The sequence below is a fragment of the Anopheles marshallii genome (genome assembly GCF_943734725.1).
Source record: "Anopheles marshallii chromosome X unlocalized genomic scaffold, idAnoMarsDA_429_01 X_unloc_16, whole genome shotgun sequence".
NCBI lineage: Eukaryota > Metazoa > Arthropoda > Insecta > Diptera > Culicidae > Anopheles > Anopheles marshallii.
Window position 1 is genome coordinate 193,807 of NW_026525735.1, and position 16,334 is coordinate 210,140.

A 16,334-nucleotide genomic window follows, 5' to 3' on the forward strand; every position below is an offset into this window, starting at 1 on the left:
TTTTGAGCCCCCAAAATAATGAAAAGTGAAATCCAAAATCGATTTCGGAAACTTTTTGGCAAACCAAAATTTCATTGTCACTATTCAAACTTGTATGCAAGTTGCCTTTTAAAACTCGACTTTGACAAATCATTTTTTCAGAGAACAACCAAAACATCATTTTTAAGCCCCCAAAATAATTAAAAGTAAAATCCAAAATCGATTTCGGAAACTTTTTGGCAAACCAAAATTTCATTGTCACTAGTCAAACTTGTATGCAAGTTGCCTTTTAAAACTCGACTTTGACAAATCATTTTTTCAGAGACCAACCAAACCATCATTTTTGACCCCCAAATTAATGAAAAGTTCGATCCAAAATCGATTTCGGAAACTTTTTGGCAAACCAAAATTTCAATGTAACTAGTCAAACTTGTATGCAAGTTGATTCTTAAAACTCGACTTTGACAAATCATTTTTTCAGAGACCAACCAAACCATCATTTTTGAGCCCCCAAAATAATGAAAAATGCAATCCAAGATCGATTTCGGAAACTTTTTGGCAAACCAAAATTTCATTGTCTCTAGTGAAACTTGTATGCAAGTTGCCTTTTAAAACTCGACTTTGACAAATCATTTTTTCAGAGAACAAAGAAAACATCATTTTTAAGCCCCCAAAATAATTAAAAGTGAAATCCAAAATCGATTTCGGAAACTTTTTGGCAAATCAAAATTTCATTGTCACTAGTCAAACTCGTATGCAAGTTGCTTTTTAAAACTCGACTTAGACAAATCATTTTTTCAGAGACCAACGAAAACATCATTTTTGAGCCCCCAAAATAATGAAAAATGCAATCCAAGATCAATTTCGGAAACTTTTTGGCAAACCAAAATTTCATTGTCACTAGTCAAACTTGTATGCAAGCTGCCTTTTCAAACTCGACTTTGACAAATCATTTTTTCAGAGACCAACCAAACCATCATTTTTAAGCTTCCAAAATAATTTAAAAGTAAAATCCAAAATCGATTTCGGAAACTTTTTGGCAAACCAAAATTTCATTGTCACTAGTCAAACTTGTATGCAAGTTGCTTTTTAAAACTCGACTTTGACAAACCATTTTTTCAGAGACCAACCAAAACATCATTTTTGAGCCCCCAAAATAATGAAAAGTTCGATCCAAAATCGATTTCGGAAACTTTTTGGCAAACCAACATTTCAATGTAACTAGTCAAACTTGTATGCAAGTTGCCTTTTCAAACTCGACTTTGACAAATCATTTTTTCAGAGACCAACCAAAACATCATTTTTGAGCCCCCAAAATAATGAAAAGTGAAATACAAAATCGATTTCGGAAACTTTTTGGCAAACCAACATTTCAATGTAACTAGTCAAACTTGTATGCAAGTTGCCTTTTCAAACTCGACTTTGACAAATCATTTTTTCAGAGACCAACCAAACCATCATTTTTAAGCCCCCAAAATAATGAAAAGTGAAATACAAAATCGATTTCGGAAACTTTTTGGCAAACCAACATTTCAATGTAACTAGTCAAACTTGTATGCAAGTTGCCCTTTAAAACTCGACTTTGACAAATCATTTTTTCAGAGACCAACCAAAACATCATTTTTGGACCCCCAAAATTATGAAAAGTGAAATCCAAAATCGATTTCGGAAACTTTTTGGCAAACCAAAATTTCAATGTAACTAGTCAAACACGTACGCAAGTTGCTTTTTAAAATTCGACTTTGACAAATCATTTTTTCAGAGACCAACCAAAACATCATTTTTGAGCCCCCAAAATAATGAAAAGTGCATTCCACGATCGATTTCAGAAACTATTATGCAAACCAAAATTTCATTGTCACTAGTCAAACTTGTATGCAAGTTGCCTTTTAAAACTCGACTTTGACAAATCATTTTTTCAGAGACCAACCAAAACATCATTTTTGAGCCCCCAAAATAATGAAAAGTGAAATACAAAATCGATTTCGGAAACTTTTTGGCAAACCAACATTTCAATGTAACTAGTCAAACTTGTATGCAAGTTGCCTTTTCAAACTCGACTTTGACAAATCATTTTTTCAGAGACCAACCAAAACATCATTTTTGAGCCCCCAAAATAATGAAAAGTGAAATACAAAATCGATTTCGGAAACTTTTTGGCAAACCAACATTTCAATGTAACTAGTCAAACTTGTATGCAAGTTGCCTTTTCAAACTCGACTTTGACAAATCATTTTTTCAGAGACCAACCAAACCATCATTTTTAAGCCCCCAAAATAATGAAAAGAGAAGTCCAAGTTCGATTTCGGAAACTTTTTGGCAAACCAAAATTTCATTGTCACTAGTCAAACTTGTATGCAAGTTGCCTTTTAAAACTCGACTTTGACAAATCATTTTTTCAGAGACCAACCAAAACATCATTTTTGAGCCCCCAAAATAATGAAAAGTGAAATACAAAATCGATTTCGGAAACTTTTTGGCAAACCAACATTTCAATGTAACTAGTCAAACTTGTATGCAAGTTGCCTTTTCAAACTCGACTTTGACAAATCATTTTTTCAGAGACCAACCAAACCATCATTTTTAAGCCCCCAAAATAATGAAAAGAGAAGTCCAAGTTCGATTTCGGAAACTTTTTGGCAAACCAAAATTTCATTGTCACTAGTCAAACTTGTATGCAAGTTGCCTTTTAAAACTCGACTTTGACAAATCATTTTTTCAGAGAACAACCAAAACATCATTTTTGAGCCCCCAAAATAATGAAAAGTGAAATACAAAATCGATTTCGGAAACTTTTTGGCAAACCAACATTTCAATGTAACTAGTCAAACTTGTATGCAAGTTGCCTTTTCAAACTCGACTTTGACAAATCATTTTTTCAGAGACCAACCAAACCATCATTTTTAAGCCCCCAAAATAATGAAAAGTGCATTTCAAGATTGATTTCTGAAACTTTTCTGCAAACCAAAATTTCAATGTTACTAGTCAAACTTGTATGGAACTGCCCATTAAAACTTGACGTTGACAAGTCATTTTTTCAAAAACTCACCAAAACATCAGTTTTTAGCCCCCAAAATAATGAAAAGTGCATTTCAAGATCGATTTCTGAAACTTTTCTGCACACCAAAATTTCAATGTAACTAGTCAAACTTGTATGCAAGCTGCCTTTTAAAACTCGACTTTGACAAATCAGGTTTTCATAAACTCACCAAAACATCATTTTTTAGCCCCCGAAATAATGAAAAGTGCATTTCAAGATCGATTTCGGAAACTTTTTGGCAAACCAAAATTTCATTGTCACTAGTCAAACTTGTATGCAAGTTGCTTTTTAAAACTCGACTTTGACAAATCATTTTTTTCAGAGACCCACCAAAACATCATTTTTGAGCCCCCAAAATAATGAAAAGTGAAATCCAAGATCGATTTTGGAAACTTTTTGGCAAACCAAAATTTCATTGTCACTAGTCAAACTTGTATGCAAGCTGCCTTTTAAAACTCGACTTTGACAAATCAGGTTTTCATAAACTCACCAAAACATCATTTTTTAGCCCCCGAAATAATGAAAAGTGCATTTCAAGATCGATTTCGGAAACTTTTTGGCAAACCAAAATTTCATTGTCACTAGTCAAACTTGTATGCAAGTTGCTTTTTAAAACTCGACTTTGACAAATCATTTTTTTCAGAGACCAACCAAAACATCATTTTAAGCCCCCAAAATAATGAAAAGTGAAATCCAAAATCGATTTCGGAAACTTTTTGGCAAACCAAAATTTCATTGTCACTAGTCAAACTTGTATGCAAGTTGCCTTTTAAAACTCGACTTTGACAAATCATTTTTTCAGAGACCAACCAAAACATCATTTCTGAGCCCCCAAAATAATGAAAAATGCAATTAAAAATCGATTTCGGAAACTTTTTGGCAAACCAAAACTTCATTGTCACTAGTCAAACTTGTATGCAAGTTGCCTTTTAAAACTCGACTTTGACAAATCATTTTTTCAGAGACCAACCAAAACATCATTTTTGAGCCCCCAAAATAATGAAAAGTGAAATCCAAAATCGATTTCGGAAACTTTTTGGCAAACCAAAATTTCATTGTCACTATTCAAACTTGTATGCAAGTTGCCTTTTAAAACTCGACTTTGACAAATCATTTTTTCAGAGAACAACCAAAACATCATTTTTAAGCCCCCAAAATAATTAAAAGTAAAATCCAAAATCGATTTCGGAAACTTTTTGGCAAACCAAAATTTCATTGTCACTAGTCAAACTTGTATGCAAGTTGCCTTTTAAAACTCGACTTTGACAAATCATTTTTTCAGAGACCAACCAAACCATCATTTTTGAGCCCCCAAATTAATGAAAAGTTCGATCCAAAATCGATTTCGGAAACTTTTTGGCAAACCAAAATTTCAATGTAACTAGTCAAACTTGTATGCAAGTTGATTCTTAAAACTCGACTTTGACAAATCATTTTTTCAGAGACCAACCAAACCATCATTTTTGAGCCCCCAAAATAATGAAAACTGCAATCCAAGATCGATTTCGGAAACTTTTTGGCAAACCAAAATTTCATTGTCTCTAGTGAAACTTGTATGCAAGTTGCCTTTTAAAACTCGACTTTGACAAATCATTTTTTCAGAGAACAACCAAAACATCATTTTTGAGCCCCCAAAATAATTAAAAGTAAAATCCAAAATCGATTTCGGAAACTTTTTGGCAAACCAAAATTTCATTGTCACTAGTCAAACTTGTATGCAAGTTGCCTTTTAAAACTCGACTTTGACAAATCATTATTTCAGAGACCAACCAAAACATCATTTTTAAGCCCCCAAAATAATGAAAAATGCAATCCAAGATCGATTTCGGAAACTTTTTGGCAAACCAAAATTTCATTGTCTCTAGTGAAACTTGTATGCAAGTTGCCTTTTCAAACTCGACTTTGACAAATCATTTTTTCAGAGACCAACCAAAACATCATTTTTGAGCCCCCAAAATAATGAAAAGTGAAATCCAAAATCGATTTCGGAAACTTTTTGGCAAACCAACATTTCAATGTAACTAGTCAAACTTGTATGCAAGTTGCCTTTTCAAACTCGACTTTGACAAATCATTTTTTCAGAGACCAACCAAGCCATCATTTTTGAGCCCCCAAAATAATGAAAAGTGAAATCCAAAATCGATTTCGGAAACTTTTTGGCAAACCAAAATTTCATTGTCTCTAGTCAAACATGTATGCAAGTTGCCTTTTAAAACTCGACTTTGACAAATCATTTTTTCAGAGACCAACCAAAACATCATTTTTAAGCCCCCAAAATAATGAAAAGTGAAATCCAAAATCGATTTCGGAAACTTTTTGGCAAACCAAAATTTCAATGTAACTAGTCAAACTTGTATGCAAGTTGCTTTTTAAAACTCGACTTTGACAAATCATTTTTTCAGAGACCAACCAAACCATCATTTTTGAGCCCCCAAAATAATGAAAAGTGAAATCCAAAATCGATTTCGGAAACTTTTTGGCAAACCAAAATTTCATTGTCACTAGTCAAACTTGTATGCAAGTTGCCTTTTAAAACTCGACTTTGACAAATCATTTTTTCAGAGAACAACCAAACCATCATTTTTGAGCCCCCAAATTAATGAAAAGTTCGATCCAAAATCGATTTCGGAAACTTTTTGGCAAACCAAAATTTCAATGTAACTAGTCAAACTTGTATGCAAGTTGCTTTTTCAAACTCGACTTTGACAAATCATTTTTTCAGAGACCAACCAAAACATCATTTTTGAGCCCCCAAAATAATGAAAAGTGGAATCCAAAATCGATTTCGGAAACTTTTTGGCAAACCAAAATTTCATTGTCACTATTCAAACTTGTATGCAAGTTGCCTTTTAAAACTCGACTTTGACAAATCATTTTTTCAGAGACCAACCAAAACATCATTTTTGAGCCCCCAAAATAATGAAAAGTGAAATCCAAAATCGATTTCGGAAACTTTTTGGCAAACCAAAACTTCATTGTCACTAGTCAAACTTGTATGCAAGTTGCCTTTTAAAACTCGACTTTGACAAATCATTTTTTCAGAGACCAACCAAAACATCATTTTTAAGCTCCCAAAATAATGAAAAATTCGATCCAAAATCGATTTCGGAAACTTTTTGGCAAACCCAAATTTCATTGTCACTAGTCAAACTTGTATGCAAGTTGCCTTTTAAAACTCGACTTTGACAAATCATTTTTTCATAGACCAACCAAAACATCATTTTTGAGCCCCCAAAATAATGAACAGTTCGATCCAAAATCGATTTCGGAAACTTTTTGGCAAACCAAAACTTCATTGTCACTAGTCAAACTTGTATGCAAGTTGCCTATTAAAATTCGACTTTGACAAATCATTTTTTCAGAGACCAACCAAAACATCATTTTTGAGCCCCCAAAATAATGAAAAGTTCGATCCAAAATCGATTTCGGAAACTTTTTGGCTAACCAAAACTTCATTGTCACTAGTCAAACTTGTATGCAAGTTGCCTATTAAAATTCGACTTTGACAAATCATTTTTTCAGAGACCAACCAAAACATCATTTTTGAGCCCCCAAAATAATGAAAAGTGAAATCCAAAATCGATTTCGGAAACTTTTTGGCAATCCAAAATTTCATTGTCACTAGTCAAACTTGTATGCAAGTTGCCTTTTAAAACTCGACTTTGACAAATCATTTTTTCAGAGACCAACCAAAACATCATTTTTGAGCCCCCAAAATAATGAAAAGTGAAATCCAAAATCGATTTCGGAAACTTTTTGGCAAACCAAAATTTCATTGTCACTATTCAAACTTGTATGCAAGTTGCCTTTTAAAACTCGACTTTGACAAATCATTTTTTCAGAGAACAACCAAAACATCATTTTTAAGCCCCCAAAATAATTAAAAGTAAAATCCAAAATCGATTTCGGAAACTTTTTGGCAAACCAAAATTTCATTGTCACTAGTCAAACTTGTATGCAAGTTGCCTTTTAAAACTCGACTTTGACAAATCATTTTTTCAGAGACCAACCAAACCATCATTTTTGAGCCCCCAAATTAATGAAAAGTTCGATCCAAAATCGATTTCGGAAACTTTTTGGCAAACCAAAATTTCAATGTAACTAGTCAAACTTGTATGCAAGTTGATTCTTAAAACTCGACTTTGACAAATCATTTTTTCAGAGACCAACCAAACCATCATTTTTGAGCCCCCAAAATAATGAAAACTGCAATCCAAGATCGATTTCGGAAACTTTTTGGCAAACCAAAATTTCATTGTCTCTAGTGAAACTTGTATGCAAGTTGCCTTTTAAAACTCGACTGTGACAAATCATTTTTTCAGAGAACAACCAAAACATCATTTTTGAGCCCCCAAAATAATTAAAAGTAAAATCCAAAATCGATTTCGGAAACTTTTTGGCAAACCAAAATTTCATTGTCACTAGTCAAACTTGTATGCAAGTTGCCTTTTAAAACTCGACTTTGACAAATCATTATTTCAGAGACCAACCAAAACATCATTTTTAAGCCCCCAAAATAATGAAAAATGCAATCCAAGATCGATTTCGGAAACTTTTTGGCAAACCAAAATTTCATTGTCTCTAGTGAAACTTGTATGCAAGTTGCCTTTTCAAACTCGACTTTGACAAATCATTTTTTCAGAGACCAACCAAAACATCATTTTTGAGCCCCCAAAATAATGAAAAGTGAAATCCAAAATCGATTTCGGAAACTTTTTGGCAAACCAAAATTTCATTGTCACTAGTCAAACTTGTATGCAAGCTGCCTTTTAAAACTCGACTTTGACAAATCATTTTTTCAGAGACCAACCAAAACATCATTTTTGAGCCCCCAAAATAATGAAAAGTGAAATCCAAAATCGATTTCGGAAACTTTTTGGCAAACCAAAATTTCATTGTCACTAGTCAAACTTGTATGCAAGTTGCCTTTTAAAACTCGACTTTGACAAATCATTTTTTCAGAGACCAACCAAAACATCATTTTTGAGCCCCCAAAATAATGAAAAGTGAAATCCAAAATCGATTTCGGAAACTTTTTGGCAAACCAAAATTTCATTGTCACTAGTCAAACTTGTATGCAAGTTGCCTTTTAAAACTCGACTTTGACAAATCATTTTTTCAGAGACCAACCAAAACATCATTTTTAAGCCCCCAAAATAATGAGGAGTGCAATCCACGATCGATTTCGGAAACTTTTTGGCAATCCAAAATTTCATTGTCACTAGTCAAACTTGTATGCAAGTTGCCTTTTAAAACTCGACTTTGACAAATCATTTTTTCAGAGACCAACCAAAACATCATTTTTGAGCCCCCAAAATAATGAAAAGTGAAATCCAAAATCGATTTCGGAAACTTTTTGGCAAACCAAAATTTCATTGTCACTAGTCAAACTTGTATGCAAGTTGCCTTTTAAAACTCGACTTTGACAAATCATTTTTTCAGAGACCAACCAAAACATCATTTTTAAGCCCCCAAAATAATGAGGAGTGCAATCCACGATCGATTTCGGAAACTTTTTGGCAATCCAAAATTTCATTGTCACTAGTCAAACTTGTATGCAAGTTGCCTTTTAAAACTCGACTTTGACAAATCATTTTTTCAGAGACCAACCAAAACATCATTTTTGAGCCCCCAAAATAATGAAAAGTGAAATCCAAAATCGATTTCGGAAACTTTTTGGCAAACCAAAATTTCATTGTCACTAGTCAAACTTGTATGCAAGTTGCCTTTTAAAACTCGACTTTGACAAATCATTTTTTCAGAGACCAACCAAAACATCATTTTTAAGCCCCCAAAATAATGAGGAGTGCAATCCACGATCGATTTCGGAAACTTTTTGGCAATCCAAAATTTCATTGTCACTAGTCAAACTTGTATGCAAGTTGCCTTTTAAAACTCGACTTTGACAAATCATTTTTTCAGAGACCAACCAAAACATCATTTTTGAGCCCCCAAAATAATGAAAAGTGAAATTCAAAATCGATTTCGGAAACTTTTTGGCAAACCAAAATTTCATTGTCACTAGTCAAACTTGTATGCAAGTTGCCTTTTAAAACTCGACTTTGACAGATCATTTTTTCAGAGACCAACCAAAACATCATTTTTGAGCCCCCAAAAAAATGAAAAGTGCAATCCAAAATCGATTTCGGAAACTTTTTGGCAAACCAAAATTTCATTGTCACTAGTCAAACTTGTATGCAAGTTGCCTTTTAAAACTCGACTTTGACAAATCATTTTTTCAGAGACCAACCAAAACATCATTTTTGAGCCCCCAAAATAATGAAAAGTTCGATCCAAAATCGATTTATGAAGCTTTTTGGCAAACCAAAATGTCATTGTCACTAGTCAAACTTGGATGCAAGTTGCCTTTTAAAACTCGACTTTGACAAATCATTTTTTCAGAGACCAACCAAAACATCATTTTTAAGCCCCCAAAATAATGAAAAGTGAAATCCAAAATCGATTTCGGAAACTTTTTGGCAAACCAAAATTTCATTGTCACTAGTCAAACTTGTATGCAAGTTGCCTTTTAAAACTCGACTTTGACAAATCATTTTTTCAGAGACCAACCAAAACATCATTTTTAAGCCCCCAAAATAATGAGGAGTGCAATCCACGATCGATTTCGGAAACTTTTTGGCAATCCAAAATTTCATTGTCACTAGTCAAACTTGTATGCAAGTTGCCTTTTAAAACTCGACTTTGACAAATCATTTTTTCAGAGACCAACCAAAACATCATTTTTGAGCCCCCAAAATAATGAAAAGTGAAATCCAAAATCGATTTCGGAAACTTTTTGGCAAACCAAAATTTCATTGTCACTAGTCAAACTTGTATGCAAGTTGCCTTTTAAAACTCGACTTTGACAAATCATTTTTTCAGAGACCAACCAAAACATCATTTTTGAGCCCCCAAAATAATGAAAAGTGAAATCCAAAATCGATTTCGGAAACTTTTTGGCAAACCAAAATTTCATTGTCACTAGTCAAACTTGTATGCAAGTTGCCTTTTAAAACTCGACTTTGACAAATCATTTTTTCAGAGACCAACCAAAACATCATTTTTAAGCCCCCAAAATAATGAGGAGTGCAATCCACGATCGATTTCGGAAACTTTTTGGCAATCCAAAATTTCATTGTCACTAGTCAAACTTGTATGCAAGTTGCCTTTTAAAACTCGACTTTGACAAATCATTTTTTCAGAGACCAACCAAAAAATCATTTTTAAGCCCCCAAAATAATGAGGAGTGCAATCCACGATCGATTTCGGAAACTTTTTGGCAATCCAAAATTTCATTGTCACTAGTCAAACTTGTATGCAAGTTGCCTTTTAAAACTCGACTTTGACAAATCATTTTTTCAGAGACCAACCAAAACATCATTTTTGAGCCCCCAAAATAATGAAAAGTGAAGTCCAAAATCGATTTCGGAAACTTTTTGGCAAACCAAAATTTCATTGTCACTAGTCAAACTTGTATGCAAGTTGCCTTTTAAAACTTGACTTTGACAAATCATTTTTTCAGAGACCAACCAAAACATCATTTTTGAGCCCCCAAAATAATGAAAAGTGAAATCCAAAATCGATTTCGGAAACTTTTTGGCAAACCAAAATTTCATTGTCACTAGTCAAACTTGTATGCAAGTTGCCTTTTAAAACTCGACTTTGACAAATCATTTTTTCAGAGACCAACCAAAACATCATTTTTAAGCCCCCAAAATAATGAGGAGTGCAATCCACGATCGATTTCGGAAACTTTTTGGCAATCCAAAATTTAATTGTCACTAGTCAAACTTGTATGCAAGTCGCCTTTTAAAACTCGACTTTGACAAATCATTTTTTCAAAGACCAACCAAAACATCATTTTTGAGCCCCCAAAATAATGAAAAGTGAAATCCAAAATCGATTTCGGAAACTTTTTGGCAAACCAAAATTTCATTGTCACTAGTCAAACTTGTATGCAAGTTGCCTTTTAAAACTCGACTTTGACAAATCATTTTTTCAGAGACCAACCAAAACATCATTTTTGAGCCCCCAAAATAATGAAAAGTGAAATCCAAAATCGATTTCGGAAACTTTTTGGCAAACCAAAATTTCATTGTCACTAGTCAAACTGGTATGCAAGTTGCCTTTTAAAACTCGACTTTGACAAATCATTTTTTCAGAGACCAACCAAAACATCATTTTTGAGCCCTCAAAATAATGAGGAGTGCAATCCACGATCGATTTCGGAAACTTTTTGGCAAACCAAAATTTCATTGTCACTAGTCAAACTTGTATGCAAGTTGCCTTTTAAAACTCGACTTTGACAAATCATTTTTTCAGAGACCAACCAAACCATCATTTTTAAGCCCCCAAAATAATGAAAAGTGAAATCCAAAATCGATTTCGGAAACTTTTTGGCAAACCAAAATTTCATTGTCACTAGTCAAACTTGTATGCAAGTTGCCTTTTAAAACTCGACTTTGACAAATCATTTTTTCAGAGACCAACCAAAACATCATTTTTAAGCCCACAAAACAATGAAAAGTGAAATCCAAAATCGATTTCGGAAACTTTTTGGCAAACCAAAATTTCATTGTCACTAGTCAAACTTGTATGCAAGTTGCCTTTTAAAACTCGACTTTGACAAATCATTTTTTCAGAGACCAACCAAAACATCATTTTTAAGCCCCCAAAATAATGAAAAGTGAAATCCAAAATCGATTTCGGAAACTTTTTGGCAAACCAAAATTTCATTGTCACTAGTCAAACTTGTATGCAAGTTGCTTTTTAAAACTCGACTTTGACAAATCATATTTTCAGAGACCAACCAAAACATCATTTTTGAGCCCCCAAAATAATGAAAAGTGAAATCCAAAATCGATTTCGGAAACTTTTTGGCAAACCAAAATTTCATTGTCACTAGTCAAACTTGTAGGCAAGTTGCCTTTTAAAATTCGACTTTGACAAATCATTTTTTCAGAGACCAACCAAAACATCTGTTGCGTCCTGCAACTCGAAATTTCGTCGCGTCCTGCAACGATATTTCTTTCAAACGTCCTTCAACCAACGATCTCGGCTCTTTTAACACTTCAACCGTCCCGATTTATTACTTTTCGTACACGATAGCGCGTGGGTTAAAAAAACAACCGTACTCTCACTCGCTGGTTGAAAGAATGACCATCGTGGCCAAGCCGACCCGAAGCGGTTCCTTATGCAGTGGTCACACATAGATCGCGAATAGCGCCCTCTGGCGCGTGGTACCGGTACCTCGCACCGTTACTAACAGTCACCACCAAGATTGTTAGTGACACTCCCCCCGGTGTTTGAGTTGCAATCACTCTTTTGTGGTGCGAGGTCGATGCGGACTAGCTTTACGGCTGGTCTTTCGATGATCTTTCCGCTAGTAGTTTGAACTCGCGCCCGTCGCACTGCTCCATCTTTAGATGGTTCCGCCGATACTACTCGTCCTTTAGGCCAACAGGAACGGGGAAGGTTTTCGTCGACTATTATTACAATGTCACCAACTTGGAGCGGTTCTTGACGCTGGAACCACTTACTCCTTTTCGTGAGCGTTGGAAGGTACGTCCTTATCCACCTGCGCCAGAACTCGTTTGCGTAAGCTTGTGATGTTTTCCATGTGTTTCTCAAGGCTTCACCGGAATCGTCATAAACTGATAACGGCTTCACGCCGCTGGACGTGCCTACGAGGAAGTGGTTCGGAGTGATAGGCGCTTCTTCGTCTTTGTCTACTGGTACTTTAGTCAACGGGCGTGAATTTATGATGGCTTCTACTTCCATCAGCCAATTGTTAAACACTGAATCAGTCGGTTTTCTCGTGAGTTGAACATGGTAGAGACCACGTTTTACGGACTGTACCAGTCGTTCCCAAGCTCCTCCAAAATGTGGTGAGGCTGGTGGGTTATAGGTCCACCTTGTGTTGGTTAGGTTCATCTCTTCAATTAACTCCTCCTGATCGACAGTTTTTAGAGCCTCCCGAAGTTCTCTTTCCGCACCGATGAAGTTCGTTCCCCTGTCCGAAATGATCTCGTTGGGTGTTCCTCGCCGGGCGATGAAGTTACGGATCGCCATTATACAGGAGCTTGTAGTGAGAGAATGTGCCACCTCGATATGTATCGCCCTCACTGTGAGACACGTGAACAGCACGCCCCAACGTTTCTCGGTTTTTCGGCCACTCACTATCATGAACGGTCCGAAATAGTCTATTCCCGTAAAGGTGAACGGCCTAGTAAAGGGCGGCAGTCGTGCCTCTGGAAGGTTTCCCATTAGTGGTTCGCAAGGTTTCGCCTGTCGAATACGACAGTGTTGGCAGCGGTTTCTCGCCCTATGGCAAACTGCTCTAAGCGCCGGAATGTCGAATCGTTGGCGCACTTCGTTCATAACCGTCTGATGATTGGCGTGGCGGTAGCGACGATGATAGTCTTCGACGATTAGTTCGGTAATAATTCCGGTCTTAGGAAGGATGATGGATTTCTTGGTTTCGTTGCCGACGAACCTACAAGCGTCTATTCTGCCATTTACTCGAAGCACCCCGTCCTCGTCTAAATAAGCGCTGCGTTTTAGTAACGGACTGGAACGTGACAAGTTTAACGTTTCGCCGGGATGCGTCCTTTTACGTTGCATTTCACGACATTCCGCACCGTATTCCCTCCGTTGTACGTCTTTGAAGATGATAATTTCAGCGCGCTCGATTTCGTCGTTAGTTAGCGGACCCCTTTTTCGATCTTTCCGTTCCGAGCGAAGATTTTGAGTAAAACGCCATACGTATCCCACGGCTCTTCGGAGTCTGTCCCATCGTCCGAATCTTTCGTAGTCCAATAATGGTTCTGTGGGCGTATGGACGTTGGCGCACTGTCGCAACTCTTCTGCTGTTTCGTATGTTGTAGAATTTTCTAAAATCTTCATGGCGCGTTCATCTACCTTTGAGCGGAGTATTTTTACTTGTCCAGCTATCTTCTCTATTTGAAAGTTATCTTTCAGAGCTGCATCTATTCTTGCCTCAATATCGTTGCATTCGCATAGCCTCAACTGATGGAAGGATACTGTCGTAGCGCTACTTCGTTGCCCCGGAAGGTGATAACGTCCCGATATAGCCCATCCTATCCGAGTCTTAGTGGCTACTGGTTCGTCCGTATACCCTTCGATCGTTTTCAATGGACGAGTGAGATGGTAGTTGTCCATTCCTATAAGTAGCCGCGGTGCAGTAGGGCCGAACGATGCCGCTGGTAGGGCACTAAGATGTTTGTACCGGGCAGCCATCTCAGTTACGTCAATCTGCTGTACGGGTAATCCAAGATCCCGTACGGTTCGCACTGTTTTTAGTTCATACGTGCGAGGTCCAATGCCGACCCCGGACACCCGAATGTTTACCGTCACCGAGTTATTCTCGTTCCTTTGCTGCCCGCCAGTCCAGTTCAGGCACAGTGGCTTCGCGGCTCCTCGTAACCCTAACTCTCGTAGCAGTCCATGCTCCATTAGCGTTACGGTAGAGCCCTCATCGAGTAACGCTAGTGTGTCAACGCGCCGATTGCCGGAGTGCAGTGTGACCGGAACGTACCTCAGAAGAACGTCGGTACCTGCAGCGGTGGAATGAGAAAGATTAGCGATACCCTTTTCACCTTCGCTTACCTCTCGCTTTTCCGATTGAGTCGGGCGATGCAATGACGGATGGTGTTTTACGGTACAATTGTCCTTTCCGCATGAGCGCGACTGCCTACAATCCCCTGGATGACGACGTAGGCAGCTTTTACATATTGTTTTCTCCTTCACGAAACGCCAACGATCAGCTACGGACTTCTGCCAATAGCCCTCACAATCGATGATCTGTGAGCAGCTGATGTTGCACAGGCATCGTTGCTGGTTAGGTTTAGTTACAGGATCAGATGCATGGAAGTTCACACTCTTGCTTTGTCCTCGTCGTTCTCCGGCATTGGAAATTCTGGGCGTGACAAGGAGTATCGCGTCCTTAATTTTTTCCATCCATATCGAAAACTCCTTCAAAGAAGCCACTGGCACAGCTTCGTTAATGCAATGGAGACCCCATTGCATTTGCAGAGACGGAGGCAGGTGGCCAACAAGCTCCTGAAGAAGAGGCCCGTCAAAGCGGTTATTCACTCCGCCGGACTCCACCGTTGCACACGCCTCTTCGACCGATATCGCAAAGTCTACTATGCTGTCAAGCTTATCGGCTCTGGGAGGGGTTTGTCGTCGAATTTGTTCCAGCAGTGTATTGATCACGATTTCAGGACGGCCGAACATTTTCCGTAAGGTGGCCAGAGCGCTCTTCAAGTGTTCTGGTCGCCGTAGTCGACATTGAACGGCTCGTAGAGCTTTGCCCTTCAAAGCTTGTTGTAGCCGTATGGTATTCTCCCCGTCCGAATAACCACACAGTCGGGTGGTCTCCTCGTAGGCAGATTCGAAGTTTCCCCACTGATCAGGATTGCCATCAAATGTGGGGAGCTTTTTGCTTACCGCCTGTCGTGCTGACACCTGGCTTCTGCTTAAATCGTGGTAGTCGTCGAACGCCATTGAGCTTGCTTGACGACCACTGGAGGCACGTCGATGGGTTCCATTGCATTCTTCCATCCGTTGCACGAAACTTTCTAAAACGTTCTCAAGACGCTGAACGATGTTGTTTTCTTGCCGGTTTTGGTCGCGCGTGGATCCATAACCGTCGACCAGCCTCTGAAAACAGCGGCTAATTTCGTCCAACGTGTGATTCGCGTTGGTCGTTGCGTTGGCCTGTGTATGCGTACCTGTCTCCTGGTTGGGAGACGATGTCGCTACTATCGCTCTCGCTCTCGCACCCTGCTCCTCGCCTGCTTCTACGGCGTTGCCCGTAGCTACGGGCTGAGCAAAGTATACCGTAGGAGCATCGATCGTTGACCCGAATCCTTGCCTTGCGATCGGTGGTGTTCCAGGTACACAGAACGGACAATTCCATTCTCGGTTGAACACGGTTTCATCCTCGTTTACGCACTCGAGGTGAAATTGTCGGCCGCATCGATCACATGCCACGGCATCTACTAAATATGCGTCATTACACACACCACAAACGTTTTGTTCCATTTTGTCGGCAACTAGCACTTAGTTACGACTTATTCACTACCAGGATGTATTGACCAGTCACGGTAAAAAAGGTGGTTGTTTTTTTAATGTTGCGTCCTGCAACTCGAAATTTCGTCGCGTCCTGCAACGATATTTCTTTCAAACGTCCTTCAACCAACGATCTCGGCTCTTTTAACACTTCAACCGTCCCGATTTATTACTTTTCGTACACGATAGCGCGTGGGTTAAAAAAACAACCGTACTCTCA

The 16,334-nt window shown here is 37.7% G+C and overlaps 1 pseudogene; it reads left to right on the forward strand.

Annotated features, from left to right (window-relative positions):
* Nucleotides 1-12,683: 12,683 nt before the first annotated feature.
* LOC128716997 (uncharacterized) lies at nt 12,684-13,220 on the forward strand (annotated as a pseudogene).
* The last annotated feature ends 3,114 nt before the right edge of the window (nt 13,221-16,334 follow it).